Source organism: Castor canadensis, chromosome 4, assembly GCF_047511655.1.
Source record: "Castor canadensis chromosome 4, mCasCan1.hap1v2, whole genome shotgun sequence".
Classification (NCBI taxonomy): Eukaryota; Metazoa; Chordata; class Mammalia; order Rodentia; family Castoridae; genus Castor; species Castor canadensis.
Window position 1 is genome coordinate 66,874,081 of NC_133389.1, and position 14,603 is coordinate 66,888,683.

At 40.6% G+C, this 14,603-nt stretch overlaps 2 non-coding genes and 1 pseudogene across 2 annotated transcripts; all 3 read left to right on the top strand.

Moving 5' to 3' along the window:
* Positions 1–1,006: 1,006 nt before the first annotated feature.
* Positions 1,007–11,707, top strand: LOC109699700 (heat shock cognate protein HSP 90-beta-like; annotated as a pseudogene).
* LOC141422821 (U6 spliceosomal RNA) lies at positions 4,766–4,872 on the top strand. Its single transcript, XR_012447543.1, has one exon. It is a non-coding gene; the product is annotated as a U6 spliceosomal RNA (small nuclear RNA).
* LOC141422824 (U6 spliceosomal RNA) lies at positions 5,883–5,989 on the top strand. Its single transcript, XR_012447546.1, has one exon. It is a non-coding gene; the product is annotated as a U6 spliceosomal RNA (small nuclear RNA).
* Positions 11,708–14,603: the final 2,896 nt, after the last annotated feature.

Below are 14,603 nucleotides of genomic sequence, written 5' to 3' on the forward strand. Positions count from 1 at the left end.
GATTGTCCAGAAGCTGCGATGGCTCAGCCAGCTCAGGGCTACATTAGAGGGTTAACTGTTGAGGATCACTATGGGTGTGATATGCTGTGCAGGCAGGTGACAACTTTTCCTCAACTTTGGGTCTGCTCCATCCCTTGCTGCTGGGGGTACATCAACATAGCCTCCCCTGTCCCTTCATAGCAGACATGAATGACCTGAAGAGGGAACATGAATGACAGGAAGGAATGTGAATGATGGGGGTGGAGGGAGGGCATGAATGTCAGGAGGAGGGCCTACAGGAAATTCCATCATGCAGGAGCTGCAGCAAGAGGCACTGTGGCTCAGGAAGGGCAGCCCAGTCCAAATCCTTTGCAGATTACTGGGACATCACCACTTCCAGGGTGTTTGGAATTTCCCAATTGGAATTTCCCCTTAGTGGGAAATTCCTTATCTTTCAAAGCCCTACATTCATTCATTTATTTATGGAGCAGAAATTGAGGGCTTAAACTGGGAACATAGTGAATTAGAGGCAGTTCCTTCCTTAAAGGGATCCCTGCCTGTGTTGAACTGGAGTAGAGTAGGTAGTAGAAGTGGAAGAGTCAAAGTCAGAGGGCCCAGTCAGATCCTGGCAGACTAGGACTGAAGAGGGCTGGTACCTGGGAGAATGGGATAGGAAGGAGATAAAAGAGTTTACAGCCTAGCCTAGCAAGTACTGTTCTATCATTCATTGGCATTTTCATCTCTCTATTCTTTTCCCTTCTCAAGATCAGGGGCTTGGAAGGTTTGTGTGTGAGTGTGTGTGACGAAGTGGGTGCTTGGGGCGTGTTTAACCTGTCTGCCCTTGTACCCCCTCCTGGGGTCCTCAGTCTAATTCATACTGCTGCCCACTGACTCAGTCTGAGGTTAGTTTGGCTGCTCTCTTCTCAGACTTGAGTTTGCTTTCCAGAGATCCCTAAATCAGAATCACAGAGAAGAAGAGAGGAGATTGGAGTAATTGTAGGATAAGACCAGAAAGAGAAGAGTGTCCATGGCTCTTAAAGTCTTTACAGAGACATATGAGGTTCTAGCTTATCCACCACCTGGCTCCTCACTGAGTGTGGATGGCATGTGAGTAATTTTACTACTTGTGGCCACTCACTCCTGTGGCCACATATTAGCCAGTTCCAGGAAATTTCCACTGCCAAATACACCAACCACAGATTCTGTAAATGACTGATGATGTTCCTCTTCAGGACCTGGACTTTCCCTGCTGCTTTGTGTTCCCGTCCTGTGGAGCTGCTTTTGCTCCTCACCAGAACCAGAAGTGTGTCCTCTGTCTTTTGCCTCCAGGCACTAGTGCCTGTGTAGGTCTTGTGTTTCTTTTTCTTCTCCGGTACCTCATTGGCAAACTTTCCTGTTCCTCAAGAACTGGTGTCTCTTCTCTGGGTTCCTTTAGTACCTATGCTTCCCTTACCCAAGTGCTTATCACTCAGTGTAGACATTGCTCATTTGATTATCTTTACTGAGCACTAGACTGTGAGCTGCATGAGGGGCTGTAGAGGTGTTCTTATTTATTTATTCAACAGACTTTAGAGGATTGACTGTGTGCCTGGTGTGGTGCTAGGTGCTGGGTATATACCCAGGAACTTGCTTATCTCCTTTAGAGATGTGCCTTCATTTCGTGGCTCTAGTTTGAAATAGAATGCATATAATTGACATTCATCGAATGAACAGACTTTCCCAGTCAAACCAACCTCATCTACTGATGTTTTAATACAGAAGACAACCTCACACCTACTGTTTAAATCCATAAATTTCAAGCAAAAACCAAGACTCAACCGATCTTTTGCCAAGTTACAGTATCTAGCACATCCGTCAGCAATACATGTCAAAGATGCCCAGTGACTGTAAAATAGGTACATGTGTGGGGGAGTACTTGTGGGAGGGGGGAGGGTGAATGGAGGAGATGAAGGTGAGGGAATATGGTTGATGGACTTCATATACATATGCAAAATATGAAACCTCTTGCAATTGCTTAGAATGGTTGGGGAAGGATCAAGGGGGATAGAGGGTGGGGGAGACCTAACCAATGTACAATATAAGCTTATTTATTCATTGTACAATGAATATATCCTAATAAAAACAAAACTGTGAGAGGCCTTAGGTAGATGAAATTATGGAAAGACAGGGAATCATGGGTCACCTAAAGACAGGGAGTCAAGAGCTTCCTCTGGGACTCCAGCTAACTTTATATATTAAAAGTATGGACACAGGGCCTGTGTTTTTCTAGAGAAAGGGGTGAAATTCACCAATGATTGAGACACAGTCACCACAATGGAGAAGCTTTTTTCTTAGGTAAAGTCATTCATCTATGGGGTACATTGGAAAAGAAGGGGTCCAAACACTCCAAGACAATGGGAAGCATTACTTGACTGCCTCTCCAAAAAATCCTTTACAAAAGACAAATGAAAAGCCTAATTAACTAAGTGATAAAAAATTTGTACTTTGACTTCACACTGATTTCTCCCTATTGCTCCTCTCTCTGTCGTGTTCTATTTAATTGTTCTGAATCTACTAACCTTTTGTTATTTGCCTCTGCACCCTAAATATGAAGACAAATTTGTATAACCTTATACCCTCTCATCAACCAGGCTGCTTCTTTAATTTCCTTTTTATCCTGGTCAAAATATGAATGCAGAATAATAATGAAAGAATGCTTGGACCCAAGGGAAAACCCCTAGAAACTTGCTAAATAATTTGGAATTCTTAATGGAACATGTGACCTAGGACTCTCTGGTCTTTATCAATTTACTCATATGATGTTAGAACCTGGCAAAGGTCTGAAAGGAATGATGACAGCTGAATGGAGAAAACAGGACAAAATTGAGGGTGATCTATATTAGATATCTGAGAGAGATTAACTGGAAAAGCTGGAAAAGTAGCACAGAATCTTTTGAAATCTATTCCTATGATATTCTCACACAAAAAACTGACTGGTCTATCATGCAATCTTGTAGGCAAAAGGGCTAATCAGTCTCCAACTACAAGGCTAGTTTGGACTTTCCATGGAAAAGTTGAGTGTGGAAAATGATTTACTTGCTTCATTAATTAATGGGTTTCCCCCTGAGCTCAGTAATCTAGTTAAAAAAAATAACTAGGATGGGGAGTGGCTGAACTAGCTGAGAAGCTTAGGTGAACATTGTGAAGAGGACTTAGAACAAGAGAAAAATCAAAAGGCAAACAGGCTCCTGTTCTCCCTGTTCTCACAGCTATGACAGTTACAGAGACCAAGAGGACCTCCTCACACAATTAAAAACTTTAAAAAATTTACTTTTATTATCATCTTCTTGTACTTGGTGTACATTGTGACATTTACAAAAGTTCTTACAATATATCATAGCTGAATTCATCCCCTCCTTCATTCTCCTTTACACCCCCCATTCCTGTAATAGTTACATCGGTTCTCATTTTTCCATTTACATACATGTGTTCATGATATTTCCACATATTATGCATGCTCCTATGCCCTGTCCTCATATCCTCCCCCCTCCCACTTGTACCAACCCCCAGACAGGCCTTCCTGTTCTCCTATTTTGAAAAAAAGGCATCTTTTGTTTGTTTACGATAGCTATACAGGGAGATTCATTGTGACATTGCCATGTATATATGTATTATAACCTGAATTGGTTCATCCCCTCCATTTTTCTCCTTTCTGCCTTAGTCCCTTCTTATGGTGATTTCAACAGGTTTCTCAATTCTCAATTTCTTGTAAAGAAAATAAGTACATCAGCCATATTCACCTTCCTAATTTCCTTCTTTCACCCTCTTTCTCCCATTGGTGACCTCCCCTTAGTGAGACTTGTTTTTCATACTATTGCTTGCCTTTGTGTTTGTCTATCTCCCACATATGAGAGAAAACATGAAGCCCTTGTCTGTCTGAGCCTGGCTTACTTCTATTAACATGATGTCCTCCACTTGCATCCATTTACTTTCAAACCACATGGTTTCATTCTTCCTTAGGGCTGAATAAAACTACATTCATCAGTTGTAGGGCATCTGGGTTGTTTCCACAGCTTGGCTAATGTGAACAATGCTGCAATAAACATCAAGTGTTTCTATTGTATCCTGACTTACATTCCTTCAGGCATTTCTCTAGGAGTGGTTGCTGGCATTTCTCTAGGAGTGGTTGCTGGATAATACGGCAGTTCTATTTTTAGTTTTTAGTTCCTCACACAATTTTAAACCAACACCAGGAGGCCTAATAGAAAGAACCCTGTGCCCAAAGATATCTACCTTCATTATAAACATGCAGGCTACTAGAGAAGAAATTGTTTAGCTCTACAGTGGCCATTAGTTGAACATACTTCCTTTGGTACAGATTGTTTCTATACTAGGAAGTCCCCCAGGGTAGACTTACAGGACACTCATCAACATTGACAGAGCTCTGGTGGGTTCTCTGGTAAACTGCTTCCCATATCACCTTTAACATATCACTCCTAGCATCCTTTCCTTTCCCCTTCGCAATGATCTTCCCAGATTGCCCCCCTTTAACACTCACAAACCATCAACATCATCATTACTTTTATTATTATTATTATCACTATCATCATCATTATTTTAGTTGTAACAATTCAGTTTACAAAGTTCATAAGGCCTTAATGGAAAATCTCCAATTTTCCAGAGAAAGGGCTCATTATTTAGAACACGATCTTACTGCAGAAGGGATTCCTTTCTTAGTTGAAAGAATATAAACCATTCAAAATTCCTCCAGATCTGTGACTAAAAGATGATTAAGAAATTTTCTTGAGTACTCCCTTCAGTAGCATGTATAGTAAAACTGGAATGATGCAGAGAAGATTAGCGTGACCCCTGTGCAAGGATGACACACAAATTGGTGAAGTGTTCTATATTTAAAAAATAAAAGGTTTTTGTTGGCATCTCCCTTCAGTGACTTTATAAAAAACTCAGTCCCATAGCCTTTACTCTGGAAGGATAATCTCAAATAGTCCTTTAGCCAACTAAAACTGGCTCTACAATAACCTCCACGCACAGAACTCCCAAATGACACCAAACCTTTCACTCTGATCATTCATGAATGTGACAAGATGGAGGACACATTACTTATTTTAGTCTGTAATGGATCCAGTGGCTAGAGCATATCCAAATTGTCTGAAAGCAGCAGAAGTAGCAGCCAAATTGTTAAAAATCTCATTTGTACTGGTATTAGGAAATGAGCTCTCCTTACAGTCCACATGCTGTTGAAAGTTTGTTGAAATCTGATCAGTTCAACATTTTTTTCAGTGAGCAGACTAATGTCTTATGAAATTCTTCTGTTTCCTTCCAATCTCTGTGTCAGATGTTAGAATCAACATTACCCTGCTATCTTGTTACCTTGTCTGACAATAAAGAGGACCAATTGTGTAAATATGTATCACAGATAGTGACCCTTCACACTGACATACAAAATGCCCCAGTAGACAATAGTAAGCTAACACTTTTTGTTGATAGATATTATACCAAAAATTTAGAAGGAAAATCTTCCTCTGGTTTATTTTCTTTGCTGTTGGATGGTTTGGTTTGTGAGGACCTTGGCTATGGAGTGTTTCCCAGGTTCCTGGAATCAGCCTCCTGATATTCACCATTGTAGTCTCCCTTGAGTTCTGTTTTCTCTCTTCAATGCAGTCTCCATGGTACATCTGATGGTCCCACTACAAATACAGCAATGATTATGAGAAGAACAACAAAAGGAATTTTTCTTCAAAGAACCTGTTGTTGTGACTTAATAAGTACCATACTGAGACAAAGATATCCCAGTGTGATGGTGACAGAATGGCTTTTGTGCCTCATTTTTTGGTGAGTCCGTCATCAATGAGAGACTGACCAAAAAAAAAAAAAGAAAAGCTATTAAAGATACCTTCTATTTTGTGCTCCCTTCAGCAGCACATATACTAAAATTCAAATGATAACAGGGAAGATTAACATGCTCCTGAGCAAGGATGACACACAAATCCATGAAGTGTTCCATATTTTTTAAAAAAAACTTTCTATTTCAACAAGGAAACTTTCCTTTGGGAACCGATATCTATTGCTTTTGATGCTATGGACAAGATTCACTCTGGTAGCCTGACAGACTCTTCCAATTGTACAGGAATAAAAAAGTGAAACGTGGTATCATCCCCAAACCTGAAGAACTCTGACTTTGGTGGACACAGGCATTGGTATGATAGAAGCTGACCTCATAAATAATTTGGGAACAATTTCCAAGTCTGGTACTAAAGGATTTATGGAGGGTCTTCAGGCTGGGACAGACACCTTCCTATGACTGAGCAACTTGGTGATAGCTTTTATTAGGGCTCTGTAGTGGCATGGAAAGTGTGACCACAATGTACAACAATGATGAACAGAATGCCTGAGAGTCTTTTTCTGGGGCCTACTTCACTGTAGATGTTGACCATGGTGAGACCATTGGCTGAGTTACCAAAATGATTGCCTACCTTAAAGAAGACAAGACAGAGTCTTTAGAGGAGAGGTGGATGAAAGAAAAGGTGAGGAATTACTCACAATTCATAGGCCATCCCATTACTCTTGATTCAGAAAAGGAATGAGAGAAGGAAATCAGTGATCACAGGTAGAGGAAGAGAAATGAGACAGAAGAAGAAGACGAGGATGATGAGAAGCCCAAGACTGAAGATGTGAGTTCAGATGAGGAAGATGACAATGATAAGGATAAGAAAAAGAAAACCAAGAAGAACAAGGAGAAAAATATTGATTAGGAAGAACTGAACAAGACCAAGTCCTTTGGACTAGAAATCCTGATGACATCACTTGGGAGGAATATGGAGATTTCTATAAGGGCCTCGCCTATGACCGAGAAGACCACTACTTGGCAGTCAAACACTTCTCTGTAGAAGACCATTTGGAATTCAGGGCATTGCTGTTCATCCCTCAGCAGGTCCTTTTGACCTCTTTGAAAACAAGAAGGAAAAGAACAATACCAAACTCTATGTCTATCATGTGTTCTTCATGGACAGCTGTCATGAGTTGATACCAGAGTACTTGTCTTTATATGTGGTGTGGTTGACACTGAGGACCTGCCCCTGAGCATCTCCTGAGAAACGCTCCAGCAGAGCAAAATCTTTTTTTTTCTTTTACTATTCATATGTGCATACAAGGCTTGGGTCATTTCACCCCCCTGCCCCTACCCCCTCCCTTACCACCCACTCCGCCCGCTCCCTCTCCCCCCACCCCCTCAATACCCAGCAGAAACTATTTTGCCCTTATTTCTAATTTTGTTGTAGAGAGAGTATAAGCAATAATAGGAAGGAACAAGGGTTTTTGCTGGTTGAGATAAGGATAGCTATACAGGGCATTGACTCACATTGATTTCCTGTGCGTGAGTGTTACCTTCTAGGTTAATTCTTTTTGATCTAACCTTTTCTCTAGTTCCTGGTCCCCTTTTCCTATTGGTCTCAGTTGCTTTTAAGGTATCTGCTTTAGTTTCTCTGCATTAAGGGCAACAAATGCTAGCTAGTTTTTTAGGTGTCTTACCTATCCTCACCCCTCCCTTGTGTGCTCTCGCTTTTATCATGTGCAGACCAAATCTTGAAAACTGTTTGAATAAATGTTAAGTAGGGCCCTGAGCTCTTCTCTGAGCTGGAGGGAGACAAAGAGAACTACAAGAACTTCTACGAGGCATTCTCTAAAAATCAATAGCTATTAGATTCTCTAAAAATCAATAGCTATTCCCTGAGGATGAAAATGGTGTTGCATGGAAGATTGGGAATTTCTACTTGAAACATGTGTTCTCTGTACAGTTTCCCCATGGCTTTCACACAGCCTTGAGTGACCTGCTGATGTCTACCAGTTTTTCTCTTCTGTCCTTGTATCTAAGGTAGGAGAAAAGGAACCCAAGCCCCACCCCATTTGATGACAGGATTATATATATTGTATGCTGTATTTTTTTTCTTTAATTTGTTCTGAAATTAAAGTGTGAAAAATAAAGATGATGCAGTGATTTTGCTTTTGCTTTTTGAGACATGAGCTTGCTTTTTTACCTAAGCTGGTCTTGAACTTCTGGGCTCAAAGCAATTCTCCTCCCCAAGCCTACCAAGTGATTGGAACTTCATACATGTGCCACTGCACTTGGCTGAGAAAATGCCGTTTTACACAAAGAAAAAAATAATATAAATAAGATTTTATGAAAAAAACCTCTACCTGTATTCATACCTGTAAGTATCCATGCCTGGTGCCCATATCCACCGAGCAGTGCCAACCATAGCTATGAGTATACCCACACTCATCTCCATACCCACAACTCATTTCAATAGCTATTTTCCATACACATATCTGGATGCATATCCACATCCACCCAGAAAGCTAGGAAGCTAAGTCCCCATCAAACCTACTCTCTTTTCATCTTAGGCATCTTGTATTTCCCAGACTCTTTTGAGGGTAGGCACAGATTACCTGTGAGCTTAGCTCTCAAAACCTTGTGTTCACTTCTCAAATGCCAGATGCCGGGGCTGTGAGAAGCCTTTGCAGGCAGGAGACTGCCTTCCTGAATGGCTGCCTGCAGGGGAGGTCTTCTGTTCTCTACCCCTTGTCACTGGACTGTGGCATGAGAGCTAAGAAAGCTTTCTTGTGTTAGGTCACCAAGATTTATGGGTGGTTTGTTATATTAGATAGGCTATCCAAACTAATAAATACATAAATAGGAATACAGCAAAGTACTAATAGCATATATCTGCATTGTGGAGTTATGATTTTTATTTTCTCTTACATTTTAACAGTTTTTCTAAGTTTACAGTAAGCTGGTGTTAGTTTAAAATTGCTTACTTTTTAGCAGAGAAATTACTAGGGACTGAGAAGGGTGGTGGGAGTAGAAGGTAGGATAGTGATTCCCATCAATTTGTACAATTAATGTGTTAATTATGATTAGTAGAGTGCTGGGCACCAGTGGCTCACGCGTGTAATCCTAGCTACAGGAGGCAGAGATCAGGAGGATTGTGGTTTGAAGCTAGTCTGGGCAAATAGTTCACGAGACCCTATCTCGAAAAACCCTTCATGCGAACAAAAGGGCTGGTGGAGTGGCTCAAGGTGTAGGCCCTGAGTTCAAACTCCAGTACTGCAAAAAAAAAAAAATAGAAAATTGTTTATTTTTAAGCAAAACCTTCTTTGTTTTTTATTTAATTGTGTTTGTTCTTATAGTGTTTACTTATAATTCAGAGGAACTCAATGTCTCAATCTTCCATATACTCCCTCCCCTATTTGGGGAGAAACTCACCCTTTATTGGAGGTAGGAATGTCTGTAGCCACCATGCTGCCTGAGGCAGGCTGGGCACAGACACAGTTCTTTCTCATCTGGCTTTCAATATTTGGCAGAAAACTAGAGGTATATACTGGTTCTTATGGTGATTTAAAAACTTTTGGATTGTATGTTTGATTATCTTCAGCTTTCAACAATCCACAGATAAACCAGCTGTGGTTGAATTAAGTTTTAGTCAACGATCTGCCATTCATGAGCTAGTTATTCAATCTTTCTCCTTTTACTCTGGCCCCTTTTTACCCTTTACTTCCTGTCTTTATGAGATGAGGTGAGATGAAAGAAAAAGAGAGAGAGAGAAAGAGAGAGGAATCCAAAATGATTCTTAGGCAATGTTTTGCTATTGGTTCGATCTCCCTGGTATTTTGAGTCATATCATAAGATAAATGTGGAAATTCAATTAGTAAGCCAGATTAAAGAGAAGCATTCTAGTTGAAATGGAACAGAGCTCTGAGCCCCTGAGGGGCTCTCCAGCTCTGTGTACGTAGGCTCCTTTCTCTCACATTTCCAGGGGTGGCTGGAGAGAGAAGAAAGCTTTTAAAGCATGACACAGAAGATTGAAGCAGCCTAGGGGAAAAAGAAACAATAGCAAAAGGTGATCAGGGGAAACCTGCCTTCCTTATGGTCATAAGGTTGTGGCAGAAACCATGGCCAGAGCTCAGTCCTGAGTTTGATTCCTGCCCTGTTGTCTGCCAGCCCAGTGGCCCAGTAGCAAAAATTCTTGGGCTTCAGTTTTCTCACCTGTAGAATTAACACAGTTTTCTTACACTGTATAATAGTTTCTCATCTGTCATTGTAGGTATTAAATAAAATAATACATGGAAAGATCTGACATGTAGACAATTCTCAACTAATAGAGATCATGACAAGGATCCCAGACACAGTATTCATCACCACCAATTTGCTCAGGTTCCATTATTTCAGGCTTTTGCATTTGGGGTGCTATAAGCATGAACTTACAGCAAATGTGTATTCCAGTGGAAGCCAGCCAGCTGAGCTTCCCAGCTGAAAGTAATCTCCTGGATTCTATATAGATGGACATTTGTTCCCAGTGCATCTGATGTGACAAGTAGGTGGGAATGGCAGATTCTGAGCACACCTGCTGTGGGCCTCACACTGAGGCTGGCCTTAAATGCAGCATTCATCCTGATGAGTCATTAGAGTCTGGACACAAGGTACTGAAGACACATGCTTCCCTGGTAACCTTTCCTGAAAATGTCAACCAGAAAATTGTATCAAATCAATAATGGTGGTAATAACAGCATTTGGAAAGAATGCCAAGAGATTTCATCACCAGATGTGGCTTGTTGTTGATTGGTAGCAACCCTTGTAAGTTTGAATGGGTGGCCTTGAGAACTGAAGAGAGACTGTTTCCTGGTGGCCATGGGAAGCTTTGGTTCTGCTCTGCTGCTCCTATGTTGCTGAGTGTGGGGAGGCAGCTCAGGGTGCAAGGAGATGCCTCTGGGTGCAGGGCAGGCTGCTCAGTGTACAAGAAGACAGTTCAGCATGTGGGAAGACTGCTCTGTGTGGAAAGTGAGGAAACCGCTCTGGCATGTGGGAAGTCTATGCTCACCTGGGGTCACATTGCTCCTGGGGACATGCCAAGAAATAGCTCATGCTTCCCAATAAGAGCAGAAAGAGCTACAAGTAGCTGAGTAGGCAATCAGACAAGAGTCCTGTCAACTGAAGTCATGGGGAAGGTGTGATAAGGGCACATGCAGTAACCAAAGACCAGGGTACCAGAGAGTCAGTGGGCATCAGCTGACAGCCGTGGTCAGATGTTCCCTCTTCACTGTCTCCTTGGTAGCTCCTGGCACTCAGATTCCACTCTGAGATGAAGTTGTGATGAGCTAAGTGCTCATTGAACTTGAAGGTGAAAGGATAGAGACATCAGCAAGTGACCACCTGTTTGCAAGAAACCAGATCAGATTCTTGCATCAGTCATAATAACAATGCAATTAGAAATGAAGTTTAGTTTAAAAATAAAATTGGAATTTCACATATCCAAGTGGCTGAAAGATTACAAATGTGAAATATTAGATCAATTGAACATCCTGTGAATGGCATGGAATTTAACAAAATGAAGGAATTAGCTAAAAAAGCCCCAAACAGCATGATGCAGGGTAGATATCCTGGGAGTGCAGAGACAAGAATGAATTTCTGCATCATATCTTCACACTGAAGTAACTCTGCTGATTTCTTAGCTCTAAAGAAGAAAAACCCTGGGAGCTGCATTGGGAAGTGGACAACATTGAACCCCAGGATATCGATTCCAATGGGATCCTTGCCATTGAACAAGTCTGCTTGGTTTTCAGGCTTACTTGGAATCCCATCATCTGCTTTGGGTCCGGCATCTTCCCTGAGCAACAGTTAAACCTCAGCTTGGTTACAGCAACAAAACGTTTCTCTCACAGTCCTATTTTCTAAGAGGTCGTAGAGAGGGTGAGGAGCCTTAGGGGGCCTTTGGAGGGAGGATAGAGGCACTGGAACAGCTCACGTGTGAGTGGGACAGAGAGGGCTTGGCCTCCCTCCATGTAGTTCAGGCCCTGAGCCCAGGCAAGTGATCTCAGTGTTCAATTAACCATTTGCCTGATGAACTCCTGGAGTTGTTTGGAAAATTGAACTAAATGAAATAATAAAAGGCAAAGTGCTCAGCTTACCATACAAAGCTAGTTAATGGTGTCAAGGATGGAAGTACAGATAGACCCTCCATGGTCTTTAACCTAAACTGCCATTTTGCCATAAGATGTTTTTATGAAACACATTTAGCTCTTTTTATGGATAATCAATCTCAATTATTTATTCCTTACTTTGGTCTAAAAGCTCCATTATTTATATGTACCAACATATAAATCTTGCTCTACCAAGATTCCTGTAGCTTCAAAAATGATAGTTTCGTATTCCACTGCTACAAATGTAATCTAGTAAAAACTTACTTGAAAGCATATTTTAAAATGATTCTTTTGGTGGTTGCATGAAGTTTGGGTCATGGCAATAATGAAGACAGGTGGTGAAAATAAGATGGCAGGAAACTGATTTTATTTATTGTGCTATTATTGACTTATCTAGAAGGATTGTCAATTCCTCTTGTTCCTAAATGGGGATGTTATTCTGGTCCATCTGCTATAGTAAAAATGGAGTAAAAAAAAAAACAGGTAGGGGAAGACTGAAATGCCAGAATAAAATACAGAAGATACAATTGCTTTTACTTCTAAAAAAGAACACATTACCTAAATCATCCGGAAATGACAGGGTGAGAGAATCTCTGAATGCCAGGTTTGAAGTCTCTAAGCGACCACCTCCTAACTCCTCATTAGATGTCTAATTGTTCAGCCTTTTACTGAATTTTTTTAAAGATGGAGAGTAAGTGCAATACTTAAAGCATAAAAATGAAAGCAATGTCCCCTGTTCTTCATGATTAAGGGTGCTGGTTCCTCTATCAATAGCTACTCAAATTTTGTCCCTGTTGACCTTTAGTGAACATGAAACTCTAGGCTCAGAGTAAGACATTTAAATTAACATAGTCATGGGATTATTAGGGACTTTAGAGATTATTCAACAATATATTCTTAATTTACAAATGGGGAGCCCTCTTATACAAGCTACCAAATTTTCCATAATGTATACATTAAGGACAGAAAGTTCCCATGTGTCGATCCCTGTGCAGGGTTTTGTATAGAATGTGTTAATGAAAGCTTGAGCATGCAGAGGGTCGTGCTCTGGACCAGAACTGCCAACATCTGTCCTTGAGAGGGTGAGGAGTTTCCCTGAATATGACTACCTTGCTCATACGTCTAAGTGTGCTTCAGTCTTACATCTTCTTAATATTAGTTAGCAATTTTATTTATTAATTTTCAGTCTTGGTTTTGGCATTTTCAATACTTTTTCTTTTTGTATGGTACTGGGGTTTGAACTCAGAGCTTCACACTTGCTGGGCAGGTGCTTTACCACTTGAGCCATTCCTCCAGCCCATTTTCAACACTTTTGAACCATCATTATGGCTATGTAAAAGAAGATTGAAGATGTATTTTAAATATACCATATGGTCTAGTGCTGGATAAAATTTTACTTTAAATAATATTGAGGTTTTGATGTTTTCAGGGAGATTCAAGATTTTAGTGACTTTACACAATCAGATAGACCTGAATTTATGTCCAGACTTGCCTACTGACTAGTTCTGGTACTCTTTGGTGTATAATTTTAGCCTTAAACTTATCTCCTTTAAATAGGTTAATACGAATAATGCGCTTGATCTCAATAAAATAATGGGAGTGCTTATGTAGTACACTGCCTGGCACATAGTCCCAAACAATAGATCATTATTATTTGTGAGGCACTTGGCTAAAAATAAAAAGTACTAACTTAGAGATCTGAACAAAAGCTTGCTGCGGTTTTTGTTTATCTGTAGCATTGTGGCATAGATTATAGATGATTTCTAACAACAAGTAAGCAAAATGGGATCTTTTTGGCTCTTCACATTAGAAAGTCATTGTATGTATTATATTTAGAAATATTATGACTGCTTATTAACCTTGACTACTGATAGTTTTCTGGACTGTAAAATATTTGTTAGGTGCCAGTGGTTAAAAAAATACCTATCATTTGCATCTTTGCGTAGATTGCATGATATTTCATTCATTTCCCAAATATGCATTTATTTTTGTTCATTCAGTCATCAATTACTGGTATCTGCAACTTTTCAGGCACTGGACTGAATGCTGGGGATACTAAAAAAGGGATAAGTATGAAGTCTAATGGGGGAGATAAAGCTTATATGAACACCAAGGAGGGACCGTAACTAAATTAGAAAGAATGAGAACAAGAAAGCTTCCCAGACAAGGGAATTTCTGAGCTCAGTCTTCAAGAAAGAGTAGGAGACAGAGTAAAGGAAAGGGCTTTCCAGGACGAAGTAATGTAAGTGCAAACACACAGATGAGAATGGCAGAGGTGAACGAAGGGGAGGCTAAGCAATGCAGGGATCTGGAGTGAAGGAGGCAGGACAGGAGCCCTGAGAGCTGGGGTGAGAGAAGAGGGTAGATCTTGGAGGCCATCTATGAGTCTCATGCAAAGGACCCTTGTATGTTCATTCTGTAGGCATGGGAAATTTTGAAATGTTTAAAAAAGGAAATTGATATGATCATATGTATGTTTTCTGAGGATATCTCTGGCTAATTTGGGGAGGGAGAAGTGAAATCTGGGCTGCCAAGAAGGATGCCTTTAGTGTGTTCCAGTTGAGAGATGATGATGTCTGGGAGGAGATGATGGGAGAGTATGGAGAGAAATGGGCAGATTCAAGACATTGAGGAGGTAGCATCAACAGGAA